Below are 24815 nucleotides of genomic sequence, written 5' to 3' on the forward strand. Positions count from 1 at the left end.
TTAATAATCAGGAACTGATCTATCTAATAAAAGGGACAACCAAATGTTTATTGAAGCTTGTCACTGTCAGGCTCGTTGTGTTCTGGTTTATAGGGAGTAAGAAATAACCATTATGAAGGAATTAACACCGCAAAATATAAATCTTGCAAGTAATTAGGCAGCTGTATATCAGTACAGAATGTATTTTAATTTTTAATCAGGGCTTTTGTTCCAACTGACAAAATAATGGCTTGTTTGCAATCTTCCACTGAAACAGACTTCCCAAAATGGGATTTGGTGCATCAGTGGGACCCTCTGTGTTTCATCTGCCATCAAGTCTGATGCATCATGTAATCCCCCCACTGAGAGGCCCCAAGGAAATACTGTGCTGCTTTCAAATTGGCTATGTTTTTCTCATATATGATTCACAAGGTAAATAAAAATGGTCTGTTTAAGCAATGCATTTCTATTTGCAGGGAAATGAAAGAGAAATATTATTACGAAGGTACTGGAATTATTATACAAGGAGCCAGAATGGTTTTTATAGGCCCAGAACTCAGATTAAATCTCCAGAGAAACTAAAAATTGAAGAACTCCAATTGGGATAGTTGTTATCTTGCCCATGGCAGAAATCTTCCCGCTTATCTCCACCCCAATCATGAACAATATGTATATAATTTAGATGCGAAGGATAATGGGATTTCAGAAACATATCTCTGTATCCCTAGCAGTCATTTCCTAAAGAAATATTATTTGCTAAAATTAGTAGATATGAAGATGTCTGTGGCACGTTTGATAAAACACTAGAAGGAGCTCCAGAATTTAATCAGAAAACCCAAACATAAATCCTGACTCTCAGGTTTATTGCGTGTAGCTTGAGCAAGCGGTTTTTGACTCTCTGGGCTCTTGTTGCCACTTTGGTAAAAGAGAATCATTCTACCTGGGCAATCATTTTGTTGGGCAAACTATTTGAATTTTGACTTTGCCTCTTATTTACTGTGACATTTGTAAGTTATCTCACCATTAAAGAGCCTCAGTTTCCTTATGTGCAACATAGAGCTAATGATTTCCATTTCACAGGGTTCTTGTGAGGATTTCTCAAAATCCCAGTAAAAAAACTTCATGGACATATGTGGAGTGTGATCATGTTTGTTGAATGAATAAGGACAGTCCTTGTTCTTAAGAACTCACATAAACTTTGCTAATGTGAGTACAACAGAATCCATTTCAAGTTGATTTGGGAAATTGGGAGAAGGTTTGTTCATAAGGAACTGAAAATGGTATCTATTCCAAGAATGGTCATTGAGCCCATGCACAGAAGTAGTCTATCATGGCTGGATGATAAATATCTTAAGTTGCTACATATTGTGTGTCTCTGTGACACACACTCAACTCTGCCATTGTGGCACAGAAACTTTATTTATGGTAGCTAAAACCCCGAGGAAGAAAGGAGCACATGTCCCTGGAAATACAGTGAGAATCCATGATGATGTTCCTTTTCTTTATCGGGAGAGAGGACATTGCCACATTGGGTGACCTAGATCCAATCTCTTTACTTCTTTTCACTGAGATTTCCTCCCTGTTAGCAGTAAATAACCATTGCTATGAAGGCATGAGAACATAAAACCCCGTGCCAGTGGTAATTATCATAGTGGAATCTGTGAACTACCTTGAGTGAAGGTGTCAGAAGGGACAAGCTCTCTGCACTCCTGGAGATGCCAAGGGTATCAGAGGAGAAGATCTGCTGACTACCAGCTGGCAGACCAGGCTCCCCAGGGTGTGCTTACCCAAAGTCCCTAGTCCTGTCTCCGTATCATGGTCCATAGTGTAATGGAAATTGCCACTCATCTGGCACCCACCACTGACAACCACTGTATGACACCAGGCGGGTCACCTTTCCATTCTGAGCCTTCATCTCCACATCTATAAAAGGACCAGGCTGATCAAGAGGATTCTGACATGTCTTCCATTGTATCTATCCTATGGACTGTGATTGTATACACTGGAACTTTCCTGCCTTTGCAGAGCAGCTAACAGACATAAGGTCTTTCAGACCCTGGAGGATGATCCTCCTTCGGATGAGACCCCAGACAGACTAACTTTGCACTGAATTTCACAGGGAACAATAATAGTAAAATTCTCCTTTTACGGAACGCAGGACAGAACTCACTTTACCTATTGTTGCTCTTCTTCTTCTTTTAAAAAAAAAAAAAAACATTTTTAAATTTAAATTCAATTAATTAACATATAATGTATTATTGGTTTTAGAAGTACAGCCTGTGATTCATCAGTCCCCGTTGTTCTTTTTTTTCCTTATGATCCCCCATAACCCATGCACATTTAGCCCTGTCTTTAGGAAGTGGAGAACCCATTCCCACTTGTCTTAACCAGATCCTTAAATGGAGTGGAAGAGGCAGTGCTGTGTGGTGGGCATTGCCCTAGGCTATGGTTTCGAGGAGACATGAGTTCTAGTTCTAGGTTTGTGTTTAGTATCTGCATGGCCCTCCCTTGCCTTGGTTTCACACTAGTAAAATAATCACGATGCCTACCCACTTCATGGGGAATTTTTTTCTTAAATATTTAATTTATTTATTTATTTGACAGAGAGATAGAGAGCACAAGTAGGCAGAGTGGCAGGCACAGGGAGAGGGAGAAGCAGGCTCTCCGTTGAGCACAGAACCCGATACAGGGCTCGATCCCATCATGACCTAAGCTGAAGGCAGAGGCTTAACCGACTGAGCCACCCAGGCGTTCCTTCATGGGGAAATTCTGATGAGTAAGTGTGACAATGGCAATAAAGTTGTAAACCACAGTAACCGGAACATAGTAAGTGTTCAAAATCATTCATAATGATTATTACTTTTACTCTTCGGTTCTCCACAGAAAACTAAGTTTTTTCTTAGCACCAAGAAGATAGATTTGGAAGATGTCTCATTTTCCTTCTCTTTTAGGTCTCGTAACTGGCGGCTTTGCTGTTGGGCTCCCCTCTGAAGGAATGCTCCATCTCCCTGAGCACAGTGGAGAACAATCATGACAAACATGGGCAAACACCAGCACCATATCATGTGATGGTACCTTGGTGTTGTTATTAGCCGCTAATGCATTAATTAAGTCATGCGGAGCCATGAGGCAGAAAGGGATAATTTTTTTTTCCTTCACAAATCAGATGCTAACTGAATAAAACTTACAGATCTATTTTTAACGTTATTGCACTGTGATACAGGATGGGATACAGGATGGGCTGCCAAGAGCAAGGGATCTCAGAAAAGCCCAAGAAGAGATGAGGTAGGAATTGGAGGTCCCAGCGAGGTCAGAGCAGGTAGGCCGGGTAGGGGACTTAGGAAGTGAGACATCCATGGCGAACAGTCAGTCTAGCTGAAGCTGGCAAACTTCGTAATGGACTGGCTGGTAAATAGTGTAGGTTCTTGGGCTTATGTATCTGTCTCACATCTTCAGCTCTGCCATTGTGGCACAAAAGCAGGTAGAGAACACCATACATGAATGGGCGTGGCTGTTCCAACTAAATTTTATTCATGGACACCGAAATTTGAATTTTATTTATCCTTTTGTTGTTGTTGTTTTGTCTTTAAAAATGTAAAAATCATTTCTAGCTGGCTCAAAAACACAGGGTGGGTGGTGGTTTGCTGACCTATAGTCTAGAGAATTTGAAACTGCAAATTACAGAGACTTGAGCAAGATGTTACACCCAAAATGCAAAATACACAAGTGCAAAAATACAGCTGTGGGACAAGCCCGGGCTCCTTGGTTGGTATCTGCTCAGCAGGCTCTTACCTCCACCAAAAAATGTGGCTGCCCTTTACTTGAAGGTCCTGGCTAATCTTTAAGTGTGGTCTGAGGCCATCAGGATTTGTAGAGGAACACAAAAGAAAATGAGGATGGTGACAGATAGGTTCTGGCTCTGGTGGTTCCTGACCTACTTTTTCCTATTATTTCTAAAACATTTTCCTTCAAAACTACTAGATCTTCTGCTGCTGCTGGTGTTGACACATGTCCTTTTAAAAAACCTTCTACAGTATTCCTGCTGTCCTTTTGAACAAATGCCCTGATCCTTTGCTAAAACCCAATTTGCTCTACAAGGAGATTTTTTGCTAGGTGGGTGCACCCTTGGATTTCATACAAGGAACTTTACTTACCAACCCTTGGATTTCATACAAGGAACTTTTTGTACCAAAGAACTAAAGGAGTTCCTGAAAAGCCAGTCTTGCCCGAAGTGACTGTTACAGAGCAGATTCTTTGGTACACACACACACATACACACTGACTGTTCTTAAATGTCCTCGATTAATTAATTCCACTCTGAAAACCTGTGCTTTTCTCCCTAATTTGCATCAAACACCTGAAAACGTGCATCACTGAAGACAATGTCAAGCCTGGATAAATTCAAGCTCTACCACATGCTGGCTAATGACCTTGGACACATTATTTGAATTTTGCCTAATACGCATTTTTCAAGCACATTTGATGATATCTCCTGTTCTAATGATACAGGTATTTACTGGGTTTTAGAATGTATGAAAACAAAGGTGTCAGGCTGGTTTAATTAATTTGTATATTCCAGTATGTATGTGCTTGAAGTCATTTGGAAACACAAATCAAATATTGCATGGAGTCTTTTAAGTACACTCACACACACACACACACACACACACACTCACACTCACTGCAGTAGGTGGTACAGAGAGACAAAAAGTATATATGTGACTTCTGATCTCTGAGCAGGAACAGTGCAGTACAGCAAAAAGAACCTTGGCTTTAGAGACGAGGCACTGGGACTTGCATTATCAGCCTGGATCCATTCTTAATTAGCTGTAACAGTAGAAAAGTTGCTTAACATCTCTGAATCTGTATTCCTTCATTTTTAAAAATGGGGATATTAACTCTTGCCCCCATCACAGGATTATTTTAAGAATCCACTGAAATAATGAACAGTGTTTTATAAAAAGTAAAGTGCTATGCAAATGTAAGCCTTGCTTCATTAGCATCATTTTCTCCCTTGTGGCACCCTGAAAGTCTGCTCAAAAATACTAGGGAGCCAGAGTTTGGAAACCGCTAGCAGCTAAAATGGCAAACTTTCAGAAAAAGGTAATGGTTCATTGACAGGTGAAATATACTCACTGAATTTTCCTGTATATGACGAGAAGACCAACTTCAAGGTATGCTTTATTAAAATCCAAAAGGTACCCTCAAGGTTCAACAATAGGATTTCTACTAAATCCAATAAATAAGAGATTCTGCCTATGCAGTCAACAAATGTGTATCTATTACTTTTCCTTGCATCTGTTAATGCAACAAAATGTCGAGACTCACTTAAGCACCAGGAGTCTGAAGCTCCCTTTGATTGGAAAAAAGAGAATATCTTTGCCAGAGTCATGGGGGGAAGAAAATTTCTTCCCAGCTTCTAAAGAAGGTCAGACAAACTGGCCAATTTCACCAGAGCAGTCAAGCAGTTAGTTGAACTAATTGCTTCCCTGAAATGACTTTTTTCTGACTGAATATACTTGAGTCCAGAGGGCTGATATATTGCTTGCTTGACCATCTAACACCCAAAGCCTCAGGCAACGTAGTATAAAACAAAACACACAAAAAAGTGGTTAAAAAATGGTTCTAGCGTGTGTACGGAGTGACCCAAGTTAAACAGGAAGTCTCATGTCTGACATTAATTTGACAATATCGTGGGAGCCCCCCAGTCCCGCCCCTCCAAAAGACTGAAATTCTCAGCCCTTATTGTTTCAAATATTTCTTCTGTTCCCTTCTCTCTTTCTTCTCCTTCTGGTAGTCCCACTCCGTGTTTGTTACACCTTTTACGGTTGTCGCACAGTCTTTGGATATTCTGTTCTGTTTTTTTCCCCGTCTCTGTTCTCTTTGCTTTTCAGTTTTTGAAGTTTCTATTGATAGATCCTCAAGCTTAGAGACTGTCTTCGGCTGTGCTCTATTGAGGGCATTCTTCGTTTCTGATACAGTGTTTTGATCCCTACCATGTCTTTACGTTCTTGTAGGATTTCCATCTCTCGGCTTACACGGTTCATCTGTTTCTATATGCTGTCTACTTGACTCGTTAGAGCTCTCAGCACATTAATCATCACTGTTTTAATTTCCAGGTCTTACAATTCCAGTACCTCTGCCATGTTTGGTTCTGAGGCTTGCTTTGTCTCTTCAAATTGTGCTTTTTGTTTCTTGTGTGCCTTGTAATTTTGTCTTCATAAAGCAGAATATACCAGGTCAAAAGAACAGCAATAAATAGATCTTCAGTAATGTGGTGGTGAGGCATGGAGGGAGGGAAGGTTTTCTAACTTATGAATAGATCTAGTTTTTTATTAAGCCTGAGCCTCTGGGCTGTGAACTTCCCAAGCATTTCTCAGTTTTTTCTTCTCTTTTAGGTAAGACAAGATGGCTACCATCGGCTGGAATTGTGTATTTTCCTTTTGCCATGTGGAAGGCTAGAGCTGACTGATGTTGAGTATTTCCCTTCTCCTGGGTCATTTGGCCTCTGGTAATACCCCAGCAGTTTAGGCTCTGGTTCTCCTGAGGGCAGGCCTTGTTAGGAACAGAGTGCTCTGGTACTACAAAATGGTTCCTCTTCCCCTCTCCTTGCCCGAAACATGAGAGGATTTTGTTTGCTATTTACTGTGGGAACCTGGTTAAGCCCCTGGAGGTAAATCTTACAGTATTGTGAAGGCCGCCTGTGAGTGGGTCCCTCGGGGGCTTTCAGCTCTCAGACTTATCCATAATGAGCATCCGGCAATTTGTGAATTACAGTTCAGGTTTTCCTACCTTAGCATTGGTTTCCCCAGCAGTTTCTTCTTGTAAGTCTCTGGTAAGTTGTGACTCCCTGTATGCAGTCTCGTCTCCAGTCTTGAGGATAGCAGTTTGTTCCATGTCCTCCACAGATCCTGGGATCCTCCAAGAACAGTTGTTGATTTTTCAATCTGCTCAGCTCTTCAGTTGTTAGGATGGAGTGACAATCTCCAAACTCCTTGCATGTAAGACTAGAAACCCCAAATCTTTTCCTTTATTTTTCATCTCTCTAGTGTTTATTAAATACTCGCTATGTGTCATTATTTTGTAAGTGCCAGGGATATGATGATGTAAAAAATAATTTTTCTGCCATCATAGAATACTTGTGGTGGTAAGAAGGAAACCATAAATAAGTTAAGTAGATGCGTATGGTGAAAAACATTGCAAAGGAAACCAGTCATGTCACAGGTAGGAACTGGATGGGGAATAAAGGGAGGCTAATTTACATGTAGAGGTCAGGAAAGGCCTTGCTGGGGAGGTTGACTTGTGAGCAGAGAAGTTGCCATCAAAGAGTGAATAGCATTCTAGGTAGAGGAAACAGCAAGTGGAATGGTCTTCAACTGGGTGTCTTTGAAGAATGCAAAGGAGATCAATGTAGCTAGAACAGAGTGACCAAGTGGAAAACAGAAAAGTAGTGGAAAAGCAAGTTCCAGATCACGCAGTGCACCTTAGGCCAGGTAAGGATTTTGAAGTATATGGTAAATGTAAAGGGATTCTAAAGAAGGTGGGGATTAATATGGGGAAAAACATTACAGGATTATGTTTTTAATTACCAGTCTAGCTCTACACTGAAACTAGATTGGAAGCTGCAGAAACAATGAATACATTTAAGCATTTATTATTAAACTATCCTTATGTGTGTGTGTGTGTGTGTGTGTGTGTGTGTGTGTGTGTGTGTGGTGAGAACATTTAAGCACTACTCTATTCGCAACTTTCAAGTATATAATACAGTATTGCTGACTATAGTCCTTATCTCTGTTTTAGACTCTAGAACTTACTCATCTCATAACCAAAAGTTTGTTCCCTTTGACCACATCTCCTTGTTTTCTTCAGCTTCTAGCCAATGGCAACCAACATTCTATTTTCTATGAGTCAGGCATTTTTAGACTCTACATGTAGGTGATTTCATGCAGTGTTTGTCTTTCATTGTCTAACATGTTCACTTAGCCCAACGCCCTCAAGGTACATGTTGCAAATGGCAGGGTTGCCTTCTTTTTTGTGGTTGTATAATATTCCATTATATATGTTATGTCACATATGCCACATTTTCTTTACCCATTCATACACCTATTGACATTTAGGTTATTTCCATGTGTTGGCTATTGTAATAACGCTGTAATGAACATGAGGGTGCAGTTAGCTCTTTGAGATAGTGATTTTATTTCTTTGGATATATACCCAGAAGCAAGATTACTAGATTATATAGTGGTTCTATTTTTAATTTTTTTTTAAGATTTTATTTCTTTATTTGACAGATAGAGATCACAAGTAGGCAGACAGGCAGGCAGAGAGAGAGGAGGAAGCAGGCTCCCTGCTGAGCAGAGAGCCCGATGTGGGGCTCGATCCCAGAACCCTGAGATCATGACCTGAGCCGAAGGCAGAGGCCTAACCCACTGAGCCACCCAGGTGCCCCTATTTTTAATTTTTTGAGGACCCTCCATACTGTATTCTAGAGTACCAATTTACATTCCCACCAACAGTGTGCATGGGTTCCCTTTTCTCCACATCTTTGCCATCACTTGTTTTCTCTTGTCTTTCTCCATTCTACCAGGTGTGAGGTGACATTTCATTGTGGGTTTGATTTGGAGATCCCTGATGATTAGTTAGTGATGTTAAGAACCTTTTCCTTCAGTTGTTGGCATTTGTATGTCTTCTTTGGAAAAATATCTATCCAGATCCTCTGACTATTTTTAAATCAGATTGTTTTTTGATATTGAGTTATATGAATTCCTTATATATTTGCATATTATCCCCTTATTAGGTAGATGATTTGCAAATATTTTTTCCGATGCCATCTTTGTTCATTTAGTAATGTATGTATTCAACTTTTCTTTGGTGTTCACTTTATATTTTGTGTGATATAAAGATATAATAATATTTTAGAAGATTACAGCACATTGAGATGAATAAGATATGTGCAATGCAATACAAGGCAGCATTTGATAAAAGTAATACAAATGGTTAATTAATCATGTATTCAGATTTTAGAAAAACAAGGAATCCTACTCAGCTAGGTTAGTTAGAGGAGGTATCATGGGAGAGGGCTGGAGGGGTTGAGAAGACTCACACACTGAACATTGACTAGCATGTTCGTTTTCTATCTCATGACCACTCATTAAGATAGCACTGCCACCATTCACTTAGTCAACGTAGGATAAGACCTAGAATCAACATTGACTCCTCCCTTTATTTATTTACTACCCACAGCAGGAATGTTGCTGTGACTGGTATTGAGTAAGGTTTGAATGATTGCTTCAGATCTCAAGAGATCTAGTTAATCTATCCCCCTTTCTTTGCCTTTGGACTATCTTCTTTATTCTAATAATTTTTGCTACTATCCAGGAAATTTTATGTTCTAGAGAAAATAACACATATTTTGCAGTCATATAAATGGCTTTAGTATAAATACTGTGTCTACCACTGACTTAGTAATCAAAGGAATATGCTCCTTTCTTGTTTCATTCTTAGGCTTTGAATTTCTAAATTGAAGGAACATCAGTTCAGATTATGTTTAGTTTGAGATAACAGAAATCTCAATTAATGTACCTTAGATATTTATATCACATAGAAAAATGTTTTGAGGTAGGAGATCCAGAAATGGTACATAGCTCCACAAAGATGTCAGAGATTCAGGTCGGTTTCCACTCACTGCTGTGACAGAGTACGTGATGTGTACTGTCAGGCTCCAGCCAACACATCTGCATTCCAGCCAGCAGATGGAAGAAAGGATAATGAAAAAAGGTACAGAGAACACACACCAGCTATCTACTGAGGACATTTTAAAGATGCTCTAACGTAACACTTCCACTTACATTTCATTGCCTAGAATTTAGTCACATGACAGCACCTATTTGCAAAGGAAGCTGGGAAATGTGTTCTTTAGTTTTGTGCCATGTGCATAGCTAAAAATTGGGAGGATTTGTTATTAAGAACAGTAACAAGAGGAAAAAAAACCCCAAATATTAATAAAGTGTCCAGTTCATAGTATCTAGTTAAATTGGTGTTTCATTTTTGTCTTTCTGATCCAGTCTCGCTTTCCCTAAATCATATTTTCCAGTATTATTTTGTGTCAAATTTGTCATGAATCCAGATATGTACATTCTTTGTCAGACTGTTAGTACACTAGTTTATGTTTATAAAATGCAACTAAATAGTTAAATCATTTGAACAGATTTAAATTTGGCTCAAAATAGGTATTTCAGTCTTCACAAACTGTAAGAGGTAACGAAATACTTAAGTTATAGGAATAGGAATAAAAACTCCAATGAGAAGTATAGGAAATGAGATCAGGAGTGGGGTGACTTTAGTCTATATTGCATATGCTTACTTTGTTGTTGGTACCACCAGATTCCTGTTCAAATTCCTCCCACAACTCCTCCCTCCAGGTTTTCACATAGCTCTGCATTACCTCTTATACCTTCCACCAAAACTTGGGAGATCTCATTCGTTCCCCTACTAAAAACTGCTCTCTTTTTTATTTTGAGACCACTGAATAAAAAATGTTGGAGGCAGCTTAAAGTAATTGGATTCTAGATGGATCAAGCCTTGAACACAGGTACAAGATAAAATGTGTAGAATTCCAGGAATAATGGCGTGAAGGATTTGCCAACACCAATTATTCATGGGACTTACCCTCTCAAAGCCAGGCTTATGAAGCTGTCAGGGCAGAGGACCTCCTCTCCGTGGGTCTGAGTTTCCACATCTGTTAAATGAGAGTTGGACTCAATATAACCAATTTCATACTCCAGGGGGCACCATCTGCATCGTATTCTATGTATCACCCAGCTGTTCCAGTCTTTAAAAATGAAAGGCAAATGGTATCTCTGGTATTGGGCAACATAGTCCTAGACAACACCAAATATGTAACCGGAGAACGTCCTCCTTTGATCAGACCAAATCCTTTTAAAATCTGTATGAAAATCACCAACTTGTGTTTTGATTGTATTTATTTTGTTCCTATATATTTTCCTATTGACTTTATGAATTAAACCGTTTACTATGCAAGATATGATCTGTGTTTGCAGAGAAAAATGCCATAACTTTTATTCAATTGAACAAAATGGTGGAGGTTTATGATCGTCGGTGGGGTTGTGGTTTGTTCAAACTAAAGATGAACAACTTTATTAACCATGTGCTGTGTATCATCATTATTATTATTATTCTAGGTTGTGAGCAGATGATTCATGATTCCTGAGCAGTAAGTAAATATATGAACAGAGTTTATTGTTGTGATAAAATAAAACTTACAGCACAGTTTATCTGACTTTTTATGGAACACATAATCCATATTGTGTTGCACAGTAAACAGGCATAAATTGTGAACTGTTCACTTTAAGGCTTATGATTAAAATTACTTTTTACAAAGACAAATAATGTTTTCAGTTTTCTTATTTTATTTAGTTTTCTTGTATGTAGAATCAACATCAGTGGAGTCTGGCAATCAGAGAATGATTCAGAATGGGGTATCCACCACTACTTAAAAGAAGAATGTGTGATTCTCTAAGTTCACTATAGCTTTCCTTAGCTAGAAGAAGATGTGATGGTCTTGTCATGTTCCAGAAGTAGGAGCAAATTGTCCAGAATTTTAGTTAATAGGAAGTGCATAGGGGAGTAGATCTGAAGGTTGAGTATGTCTATTAGAATGTGGAATTAAAAAAATAAAACTATAATAATTGCACTCTCTAATATACCTGTTAAAAGCGCAAGCCAGGATGCTTTGATAATTTGTTACCTGCTTATAAGATCTGGGCTGGACCAGAAAGGAGAAACTCAGTGCAGTGGATAGACCTTATAATGTTAAAAATACCTGGGGCACCTGGGTAGCTCAGTCAGCTAAGTGTCTGCCTTTAGCTCAGGCCATGATCTCCAGGTCCTGGGATGTATTAAGCCCCACATCAGGCTCCCTGCTCATCAGGGAGTCTGCTTCTCCATCTCCATCTGCCCCTTTCCTGCTTGTGCATATACATGCTCTCTCTCAAATAAATAAATAAAATTTTTAAAAAATTTAAAAAGGGGCACCTGGGTGGCTCAGTGGATTAAGCCTCTGTCTTTGGCTCAGGTCATGATCTCAGGGTCCTGGGATTGAGCCCCAAGTCGGGCTCTCTGCTCAGCGGGGGGCCTGCTTTTCCCCCTCACTCTCTGCCTGCCTTTCTGCCTACTTATGATCTCTGTCAAATAAATAATATCTTAAAAAAAATTTTAAAAAAATATTTGCTGCTCTCCCCTTATGAGAGGAGTATACTTTCCTCTTTCACTAACATGGGGTTTAGCCACGTAACTTGCTTAGTCCGAAGAAATATGAGGGAAGTGATGTTGGCCATACTGGAGCATAAGCTTTAAGAGCACTGTGGGGTTTCACTATGTTCTTTTTCCCTTTTGTCTGAAGACTGGCATGTTCCACACATGCTTCTTAGCCTGGGTCTCCAAATGAAGATAATATGAAGTCAAGTCACAGACAACCTGCACAGGGCAGTTTAACATGAGAAGGAAATAAGCCTTTGTGATGCAAGCCACTGAGCTTTGGCATATCAAAACTCAGAGTCATCCCAGCCAATGTAAGAAAATGTCTTATGTGTTCCATGTTGATATGGGTCAACAAACGTAAGGCAATTAAGGTATACAAATAAGGGGATTTATGATGCATCACGTGAAAGCTAAGAGTCCAAGATCAAGCATTACAATTACAAGTGCGTTAATAGAAAAAAATAGCACAAGGTAAGCAGCAGTACTAAAACTCCAGGGAAATTGTAAAACAACATAATTAAAATGTAAAATCTGATTGACTTTTATAGAGGCTCGCCTTCATTTAATGAACATTTAGGGGACACCTCCTTCAATTGTGGAACTGTGCTAAATCTTTTGAACAGTGTTATCTCAGCTGTGCTTGAGGAAATTGATCCCTAGAAATAAATACCACTTGGAGGTCAGAGGAGGCAGAGAATCTATGGTTCCAAAAGTTTGGGAAAAGCTACAAACTGTATAGTGCTCTTGGGAATTCATAAGGCACACAGGAAAGTAACAGCTTGAGAATTCCTTTACCAGATACCTGTTTCACTGGGTTTATTCCAGTATTTCTGAACCTTATTTGGACACAGTGTAGGAAATATGGTCCTGAGGTATTCAAAGATTAATAAGACATGCTCTATTTCAACTCCCTCCCACCTCCCACCATAGCTAGTAGGGGGCAGAAAAATTGTACACAAACTTCACAAGGGAATGCATGAGAAGGGTTAAGAAGTAATGAGGAGGAGAGACCAAACGTGCAAAGGGCCAGTTCCCAAACTCCAATTCAGAGCATGAGTGCTATATGGGAAGGAACACTTTTAAACCCTGACCCAGTAGCAAGGGCATCTTTAACACATCATATATGAGTTACAACTGTCTCCTCACTGTCCACTTCATCCTTAACCTCTTTCATTTTATCCTGCCCTGTACATCTCTACTATTTAATCTTTTGAAGACCATAGCTTAATTTCCTTCTCAAAATCTTCTATGGTTTTCATTCTCTTCAGGATGATATCCATGTAATTGATTGATTTGTAAGAAGTTTGTATTATCATAATGCATGTGTCTCCTTGGGTGACCTTTATTACATTGTCATTGAATTCTTCTTTTAGCTATTCATTCATTTAACAAGCATTAAGCACGTGTCCTCTTTATATCTAGTATGAAGCTAAGCAGTGGGTTTTGGAGAGAAAGAAGCTTGGAGCTTGATGTCAGGCCCCTCACATCTAAATTCAGTCTTCTACTCTCTAGTGATTTAGTTGTCTATGACCAAATATCAAAAGTAAAAATAATAATACATGTATCTCAGGGTCTTAGAGATTTGATATGATTAAGTTACATGAAAAAATTTCACCAGATGCTTAGATCAAAACAGATGCTCAACCAATTCTAGTTGTTTAATCCAAATTTAAGTAGTATAAAATATAAAATGAGGTGGTCTGTCCTTGAAGTTTAAGGAATTTAAAGGCAGCCTAAAAAGGAATAATATAAATGCAAAAGCAAACAAGGAACGCAAACAAAAACAGAGAAGAATCCAGACTGCCTTTAAAAGTATGGGTGTACCCTTTTGCATGTTATAGTTTGTCACAGGGTGCTTGAATTTGCCTTTTGTAATAAGATGTATGGATTCAAATCCTTATTTCATCTTTGCTAACTCCATGACTTTGGTAAAATTTCATAAACTCCCTGGGCCTCTTATATATTTTTTTAAACAATTCAGATAAATCCTTTTAGAATTGATTTTGAAATTAACCAGTCTTCATGGAAGACATAAATCTTTGACATGAATCTTTAAAGAAGTAAAGATATGAGATATTTGAGAAGAGCAGGCAGCATCCAAACAGATGAAGAGAAGGCAAGGGGAAAGAATTGTGTGCGTGACTTTGGTGGAGTGCTCTTAGAGCAGCATTCCTGGGACTTGTGGGAAGTGCTAAGAGCTGGGATATGTATGCCTAACGCAAGAGAGTGTGGTCATTGTGGGATGAAAGCAAGAAGAAGACACCTCCGTTACAAATGACAGAAGTGACCTGGGACAGGCAAGCGAGTAGATGGTATGGGCCATTGGAACAAACTGGAGACTGCCTCAACTCACTTCAGTCACTACCCAGCTCTATACTTACATGCTGCCTCAGTGTGGCTCAATTGTCTACGTTTTTAGAAGCAGCCAATAATGTGGAACTTTATGTGAATTTCCAGAACTGTTCATGCTCTTTTACCCCCTTATAACTTTAGCATTGCCTTTTCTTCTGCTATAATAACCTGTTCCTCCTTTCTCTTTGGCTAAGTTCAATATATCCCACAAAGCTCCCGCCCCCCATCACTTGCTTTGTGGAACCACTTCCTCAGCCTGAGGGACTTTATTCTGCCTCTGTTCTAGCACTTCCCACATGGATTACAACCTTGAGGATAGGCGCTACACCAGGTTGTTCAGCGCATGGCCCCAGGGCTGTCACATACAGACTCCTACGGCAATGAGCTCCTCAGAACCATGGGCCCAGGGCAGGGCTTCCCTGAGGACAGGGCCTGCCTTCCCTTGGTTACAATGCCCAGCACAGTGTCTGACACAGAAAAGTCTTCAATGAGCATGTGCTGCATGTCTGTATAGGGCTGGATTCCTGAGTCACAGGGGATGATTAGTTTACTGTCCATCTCTGCAATAGAGGAAACACTGAGAGGAACCAAATTTCCTTTCAGATTACCAAAAAAAAAAAAAAAAAATTGAGTTCAGTTTAGCATAAAAATCACATTTGGAAAATATTTTGGAGAATCATTTTTAAAAATTCCCAATACTCCTGTATCAGATAGGTCTACACATTTTTTCCCCTCTATGTGCGACCAGTAAAGTTTTGAAAATACAGAAGAGATCATGCGCGTGCGCGCACACACACACACACACACACACACACACGTACACACAGAAATGGACAGTTGTATCTATTAGTCAGTGGTGGGGGGGCATGTTAAGGCTCTGTTCTAATAGAAGTAAATCTGGAGAAAAAAGAGAAAGGAACACAGAGCCAGGCCATGCTGGTGGAGGGTCATGGTTTCCATGCTAAGAAAAAAGTTTTTAAATGGCAAGGGTGTTGAAAGGATATCTTGTGGAGGGAACAGGTGGCACCCAGAAAATGCTCTGGGAGAACATGGGTGCACCAGTGACATAAAGTTGACAATAACACTGTCAGCTTGCAGCAGAGCTACCCAGTCCCCGAGTCCTCATGCTTCCTTTTTTCTTTCCTTCCCCATCTCTCCCTCCTTCTTTCCCTTCCTGCCTGCCTCACTTCTTTCCAGGAGTCCTGCTCCTACTACTTCTTTCCCTTTTTATTTTCTTCCTCCTTTTCCTCCTCATGATCTTCTTTCTCTTTCTTGTCTACTTCCTTTTCTTCCTGCCTTTGTTCTTCTCACCTTTCCTCCTTCTCTTTCTTCTCTTCAAGGAATCTAGCTCTAATTATGGAAGGAAGTGGGGTAGTAGAATTTATTTGAGAGTCAATTTTGCTGGGCTGCATTTATTCTAGAATATGACGGCTAATGATAATTTTAAAATATTGTAAGATAAATTCTGGCAGATTAATCACATTTTAATTAATCCCAATTTCTTTTGCAATGATAACAGAGTTTCTATCTGTCCTGTGTCATTTTCCTTTAGGCATCTTACGTAATTTAGCATAAGTGGGTTAAGTTTTTAATTAACTATGGTCAGTCAAGGAGACAGAATTGCCAGTATCTAATCATCTGCCTTATTTTGTCTTTTGAAATAGATTTGAACATAAGGAAAATCTGTCTCGTTTGGTTTAATTTGGTTCATTAATTTAAAATTTTTTAAAGGTGCCCATGTTCCATGTATTTGAGACATGATTTAAAATATTTTCTATTTTCAGTGATTAAGACAACCATTTCCATGAAATTCAATTATTTCCTGATTAAATCAATTCTCCCTAATCTTAGGGTCCTAGAATTTCTAGATATTAAATACTCTGTGGCTGTTATTCCATAACAGGCCTGATTAGAATCCATGTGGGTTGCTAAAGCTGCATGTCGTGCTTAAAACTTGACAGTACATATTTTTGTAAAGTAAAGTGGGATGAAAGATATGTAAATGATGAGTTACCATTTTACCTGTGATAAAGAGTTTATTGATTTTTCATATTGCAATTTTAATAGAAAACTGTCACTTTTTAAAACAGTAGTTTATAATAAGCCAACATTACCATATATGCATGAAGACTTAAGGTTATTAAAATGGCTTTATTTCTAGTACATGAAGTACATCTGCTATTTTGAGACTCTGCTCTATATATGCCCAGGCTTATTTATCAGCTATTTGGTGTTCAAACCAGAACTATATAATTTATGTATTACTTTGATAGACTTAAGGCAATTTACATATATGCATTGTATTTTTAAAAATAAATGGAACTCAGGCGCACTGGGTGGCCCCATCAGTTAAGCGTCTGCCTTTGGCTCAGGTCATGATCCCAGGGTCTGGGATTGAGCCCCCCCTGGGGCTCCCTGCTCATCGGGGGAGTCTGCATCTCCCTCTGCCCCTCCCCTTGCTTGTGCTCTCTCACATGCTTTCTCTCTTAAGTAAATAAATAAAAATCTTTAAAAAATAAAAAAATAAATAGAACTTGGGACACTATTTTACCTTTAAGAATTATAAAATGTCTTTCCTGTTCTTGTTCTCATTCTTTCTTGTCTATTTTTTACACTCCTTAACATTGCCTGCACCTGCTCCTTTACCTGTAAATGGGACTCATACACATCTAGGATCATTCGTGCTCTCTTGGTCTTGATTCATCTCCCATCATATGAATCAAGGGGTCAGATCTTTTGGTAACTCCATCTCGGTCTCAGCCACTATCTTGTCTTGTCCCAAGTGAGTCTCCCTGTGAATGTCCTTGCTTTGGTTGCCCATTTCATCTACCAAAAAGCTGCACTGAATTTGTTAAAATGCAAATCTGTTTGGGACACCTGGTGGCTCAGGAGGTTAAAGCCTCTGCCTTTGGCTCAAGTCATGATCCCAGGGTCCTGGGATCGAGCCTGTGTTAGGCTCTCTGCTCGGTGGGGAGCCTGCTTCCTCCCCACTGCTGCCCCAACCTCCTGCCTCTCTGCCTGCTTGTGATGTCTCTGTTGAATAAATAAATAGAACCTTAAAAAAAACTGCAAATCTGTTCAACTCTCCAACCTTCCTTCTAATCTGGCAATGGCTTCCTACTGACCCTGGTAGGAAGGCCAGTTGGTTTTTCAAAAGATGAAACCCTATCTGTGATATCCATGATCTTTGCTTGGTTCTTCAGCTCTCCCTCTTACCACAGCAACCCCAAAACTCAATCCTCTAACCTACTGCATTTTCCAACGAGACAAGCTCACATTTAACCCCAAGTCTCAGCACATTCTATTCTGTATGCCTTAAATGATTCTACTCCTTTTAGTTTCACATATTATGAATAAAATAAATATACTTCAAGTTTGTGAAAATAATGTCTCTACTTAAATCATATTTTTAAAATGAAAATACAAATCTATTAAAGTTGATATTCCATCGCAGTTCACTCATTTGAAATAAGAAGGTTGTATCTACCTGAAGTGACTGAATCATTTTTTAATCCACTCTTGACAATTTCTGCCTTTTATTTGGTGCACTTAGATTGTTCATATTTAAAATGGTTATTGATGCAGTTGCAACAATATTTAGCATGCTTATAACTACTCCTTAAATGCTTCATTTTCTTCTTTGTTTCTACCACTTTCACTGTCTTTTGTTTTTAATTGAGCATTTTATATGATTCTATTTTATCTTTTCTCTTAGCATATCAATTGTACTTCTTTTAAAAAGTATTTTGGTGGTTGCCCTGGAGTTTATAACTAATCTAAATCCACTTTCAAGTAACACTACACTACTGCATGAGTAGTGCAGGTGCTCTATAATAGTGAATTCACAATTTATCCCCCTACTTCCTTATTACATTGCTATAAGAAATTTTCATACAGGGATTAATTTGTAATAGTCCTTTAAGGCATTATAATCTATTAGAATTTTCATCGTATAGCTAAGCAAATTGAAGTTGACAGAGAAGAGGGAAAAAAAAGACTGGATATCTTATATTTCTTTGACACCAATAAAAAGGATCTTGCCAAGGCCCTAAAATAATTCCACCATGAACACTTGTAATTGCTATCTCTTGGAGATGGGGGCTGAACCATCTCTACTGGCTGAAGACCATTGACAAAATAAATAAATCTAACAGATTCATAACATGGTTCCTCATCAGAACTTGCTCACAATCAGCAAACACATGAGCATTCATATACAAACATACAATTGCTCTCCATTAGACATGAATACTCCTTGCAATCAAGACTGGGTTTGCCTCATTCCTATATTAAATTTATTAAATTGGTGATTAACCGATCAAAGACCATTCCTTAATTATGTTTTTGTCCCTAAGACTCAGCCACACAGTCTTGGCTTCCTGTCTTGTCCCACTGGTCAATTCTGGTTATCAGAGAAACTGGTATGCTTCTTGGTAAAACCCAGAATGTTTTCCACATTCCGCATTGCCTCATAGAACAGGCACTGGCTTTCCTTTATTCTACATAATTAGATATGTTTCATAAATCTTAAATCCCCCCATTAACATTTCTTGATTTATGTCAAAGTATTTGTTTTCGGTTGCCTTATTAGTCACCTTAGTCATGCTTATTCAGTTACTGATTCCTATATTTCTTATTTGGCTAAATTGTACAGTTTTAAAAATTTCTTATCTCCCAGGTTTTAAAATAAATACTGGTGAGTCCCAGGTATTAGTGACAGAGGCACTCAAGCTTTCATTATCAGGTTTACAAAACAGGATATTTTATATGTTGGGAACTCTGATATGATATCAGAATAAAGGGAAGACTTTTTTGAGGATTTCCTGATAAAGCACTCAAAAAAGAATGACTTTAATTATTTAGTTTATATATACACCAGTCTTGAAGATGGTGTGAAATTTTTAGTTGCATAGGAGATACAGTGCAATTATGACCTCTTTGGTCAATGCTGAATAGCTTCAGAAGAAACATTTACTGATTCTTTGGGGTTATATTTACCCTGGGAGAAGCTGTGGTAAAGGCAATCATAGCATAGCTTTGTCATTCCTTTTAAAGATCTTCCTTGTGGTTGGACTTTTAAAATGCTTCAGGTGTTAAGAGTGGAAAAGCACCCAACATATATGAAAAGGTTAATGGTTGCTGTTGAAAAGAGTAAACATCTTTCTGAATATAAATCCTCTTCATTCATTTGCTTGTAGTGATTTCCTTACTTGAAGTGATTTCTCTATCTTGGTAGACTTTTATCCTACGAGACCCTGCTTAGACATAACTCTTTGCTGAAACCTTCTCCAATTGTCCTCCTCACTCAAATTGCTATAAATTCATTCACTCACCCATTCATTCATTCACTCATCTACCTACTCATTCATTCAATAAATTTCTAGATCATTTACTAGGATTTGGGGCTATAAATTCCAATAAGATTTAATATCTGCCTTCCAGAAATATATAACGTATTCAGAGGATACCATATTGAGAAAAATTAGGGCAATGCTCATCAAACCTTCTATTAGAGAAGTCATTAGGAAGGATAAAAAGGTTGCAAAGTCAAGGACTATTAACAATCTTGGGAACTACAAAAGTGTCATAGAGAAGGAGGCATTGTGATTATCTTAAGAAATGTGTACATCTGGCTAGTGCAGCTGAAGCTGTTGGTAGCCTGTCTATGCTTTTTGTCTTTACAACATCAGTGCCTACTGGCTCAAAAGTCATTGGATTTTTGGCCATACCCATGATAGGCTGGACATGCTGGGAATGAACCATTCTCCTCAAGCAGCCCTCAATCATAGATACATGGTTTATAATCAGGAGAAAGGTCTGGGACAGAGTATTAAGAACGGGAGTTGGTGTATAAATACTACACCTCTCTTACCCACGGCTGAGACAACTCTGAGGAATGTGTAGCATAATGATTAGGAGTCACCCAAGGAGCATAAACTCCAGTTACCCACAGTATTAACTAGCTTTATAATGTACATTTATTAGCTGACTTCCTGTCTCACTTCCCTATTTTCTTACTTCCGAAATGAACTCCCTATACTCTGTTATGGGATGATTTTTTTAAAAGTAAAATCAAGACTCTCATATTGCTAGGAAATGAAGACATATCACATACTACCTTATTGATTAATGAGGGAAGTGAGGACACTGGTAAGAGGTCACAGGGGGTAAATGTAGGATCTCCAGATGCTTAGTTAAATTTGAATTGCAGACAAACAACTTATAATTTTTCAGGATAAGTAGGCCACCAATATTGAATGGGACCATACTTACGTTAAAAAAGAATTATTTATTTGAAATTCAAAGTTAACTGGGCATCCCGCTATTTTGATTTGCTAAATATGACAACCTTATTCAAAGAGGAATTCAAACTACTACATACAGATGCCAAATAAAGCATGCTGGGAAATAAATTTACAAACAGATACAAAACTGACTGAACTAGTCAGTATCTAAAGGACCAGAAGGGTGTGCTCTAACAGAGCCCAGGAAAAGAGAGGAGAGCTTTGGAAAATAGGGAGCAAGAAACTATGTCAAGTGTTACAGAGAGGTACGCCAGTAGGAATAGTACACTGGTACTAAAGTGATGAATATTGCCCATTAACCACTGGGACAGCATTTTCCAAAGCATGCTCTGAGATACTCAAGTTCAGTGTACCATGTATGCTTGATCTTAGCCAAAAGGCCAAGAATCGATAGGGGTACCATGTTGAAATAAGCATAGGAACACTTGGATATCATATTCCCCTATTGTTGAGTTAAAGTAAACATCATTTAGATAACTTGGAGAAATTCTGATATATTTCCCCCAAAACAAAAAGCACAGATAAGCGGTACGATTTAACATTATGTAGTCCAAAAGTTCCCAATCTGATTTGATGATGAAGCATTTTCTGTAACTTGCTACCTATTGATATACTCTGGAACATGTTTTTGGGAAGGATGCATTAGAATTAGTGAAGAAATAGGAATACTAGAGTAAAAGGTGGTAGGTGAAGCAATGTAGAATGTTTAGTATCAATACTTGCAAGTTATAATTATTGGTGGTTGGCCAATATACCAAGTCCTCTACAAAGATTATTTCATTTGAATTCCACAGTGATCCTGTAACATGGGTATTGTTATCATCCCCATTTACTGATGAAGAAACTTAAGATAAATAAAGCAGTTAACTAACTTGCCCTAGGAGGTGCCTGGATGGCTTAGTTGGTTAAGCAGCCAACTCTTGATTTCAGCTCAGGTCATGATCTTAGGGTCTACGGATCAGCCCCACATTGCACTGCCTACTCAGGGGGGAGTCTGCTTGAGATTCTCTCTCTCCCTCTCCCCTGCCCCTCCCTCATTTGCTCTCTCTCTTTAAAAAAAAAAAAAAAAGTTACCTAACTTGCCCTAGATCATACAGATAATTAATGGCAGAATCAGCTTCTGAATTCAGGCAGCCTGCTGCTGAGCAAGACTCTTATGCACAATGTTATATTACCTCCCAAATATTTCTGAGAGTTATTCCAAAATGTTAAGGATACATAAGGATGACCTATAAAGTTGAAACTAAAAGGAAGTAAAAACTGACTACAGTAACCACACATGTTCTATTATGGGAGCTGGCAAACTATGGCCTATGATCCAAATCACACCTGTCATTTGCTTTTGTAAGAACAGTGAGCTAAAAAATGCTTAATTTTTAATTTTAATTTTTTATGTTTAAGTGGTTGCAAATAAATGAAGAATAATGTTTCATGACACATTATATGAAATTATGTGTAAGTGTCCATAAATAGAGTTTTATTGGAACACAACCAGATTAATTTGTTTGCACACTAACTATGCATGTTTTCATGGTACAACAGCAGAATGGAGTTGAAACAGACAGAATGGCCCTCAAAGCCTTAATTAAAATTTTACTGTCTGGTCCTTTACAGAAAAAGTTTGCTGACTCCTGTTCTGTAAGAAAGGGCATATTTTCAAGAGAAAAAAAGAGAGTAGAGGCTTAAGGGCTAGGTGTCACAGATGACATTATTATTATTGATGCGGGGCTTGGGAAAACTGAAGCATTATGTTTTATTTATAACATATATACATATGTATAACATACATAAAATACAACATTTATTTATGTATTAACATTCACAGAAGGTTAATACAAGCCTTCTGTGAATGTTAGTATGAAGAGCCAACACATAAGCAGGTACAGGTTCAGTTATAGAGAATAACAACCATTCAAGACAGCAAAAAAAAAAAGGGGCAGAGAAACATGATTGTATTTTCAGGATATGAGAATGCCACAACTCAAGGACTTGTATTGCAAGAAATACAGCTAGTCCTTCCATAAAATGGGTAGTCCTCAAGCCTTCATCTTTGCCCTCCTTCTTATCACATGGTATCTTGCCTCTAATTTTCTTCTGCCTCTTTTTTTTTTGGAACAGCTCCCTGCTCACTCACCTACCTTCACAAAGCTGCCTCCAAATGGTAGTCTGCATAACTCAAAGATCTACACAACCTTCCAGTTTGGTTCCACATTGTAAATGGGTAAGTAGGTCCCAGAAGATGAGATATATAGTATACTACCTTTTCTTATAAGGTTAAAGAAACTAAAATGAAATAATATATTTCAGTATTTGTGAGTCCACTGAGTGATGAACTATAAAAAGAAGGCAAAGGAATAAGAGGCATAAGATTCAGGGTCACATTGACTTCTGGGGATGGGAAGCAAGGAAGAGGGATGGGTTGGGGGAGAAGTAAATTACTGACAATGTTCTAATTTTGGAGTTGGCTGTATTGTGGAAGCTTATTATCCTAATAATTTAAATAAATGCATGCAATATAATATAATAAAATGACACATGCATGAAGCAATAATAGGTCATGAGCTTGGAATTATAATTAATCTAGTTTTGTACATATGTGGTTCACCAAAAAAAAAAAAAAAAAAAGAGAGAGAGAGAGAGAGACAGAAAGGAAGAAAGAAAAGCCTAGAGACCTAGCTAATACTCCCAACTATGGTTGGGGAAGAATGAGTCCACAAAGTAAGCTTAGTGAGTGGCAAGAGGAGTAAATGCTCTTTTTGCTTGTACCTAGGACATCAAGCTTTTTCAAAGAGTTGTCTTTGCTCTAGCTTACATACATGTAAGAGGGTCAAGTTTTGACTGGCCATTCAAAACATGGTAACATCTTGTCAAAGTATAAGGGCAAGGGGAAGATGAAAACTAAAATGTCAGGGCTGTATTTATATAAACCAAGTGGAAGTGATCTGAAGGTCTAAAGAGAAAGTTTTATCATCAACTTAATTGTGGATTTTGATGTTAATGCTGGTGTTCAGAGTTTCCTCTTTCTCAAGTAAAGGTTATTCTGTCAATGAATAAAGGGTAGAGGGTGACCTGTCAGAGATAAGGCTCCAGGGTGGTACCAAAGGATCTAATTAGATAGAGCCAGAGGCTCCAAGAAACAGATGAAGGAAAAAATTGAGAGCTCCTCAAAGAAGACACTACTCTCAATTTTATAAAGTAAATTTACATATAAAAAGATCCTATATTACAACTGTGGTAGAAACATTGGAACGTATTAAATAGCGTAGCTTTCTCCAATATTTTTCTTATGTGCCTGAGAGGAAGAAGAAAACCTCAGACAGGCCTGAAATTGCTAGGCATTGGTGGTGTTTGGAAAACCCTCGACCAAGACAAGTTTCAATACCAATTGGAATCCTCATGGCTCTGGAAGCCCCCATCTTCTCTCATCCACTAGCACCCTCCACACCAGACACTGTGATATTAGTATGCTAGCTGAACTGGAAAATGGTATGTGAGGTTTAAGTGTAATAACCGTAGAAAGAGATGGGAAACAGATCTCTTAGGGACAGGATAAGGCAACATGAATTCTCAAAGCCACTCTCTAAAATTGGGTAAACTAATGAAGATTCTTTTTATGTATGTATGTATGTATGTATGTATGTATGTATGTATGTATCTTGCTCTGTTGATAGTGTCCACCTTTCCTTGGGCTGCAAAGCTTGCTGAAGAACCATTCTGCCTGGCTGGTGTCAAACGTACAGACATCTTGCTGAAGAACCATTCTGCCTGGCTGGTGTCAAATGTACGGAGAGAAATGCCTAGGACATATATCTGCTGATACATTCATAAGGATGGCTATCTATAAAAACTGACTTAACAAATTGGAGAAAACTCAGATCAATTTAAAAGCTATCCTGGAAC

This window comes from Lontra canadensis, unplaced genomic scaffold (assembly GCF_010015895.1).
Source record: "Lontra canadensis isolate GAN:19392208 unplaced genomic scaffold, GSC_riverotter_1.0 scaffold71, whole genome shotgun sequence".
Classification (NCBI taxonomy): Eukaryota; Metazoa; Chordata; class Mammalia; order Carnivora; family Mustelidae; genus Lontra; species Lontra canadensis.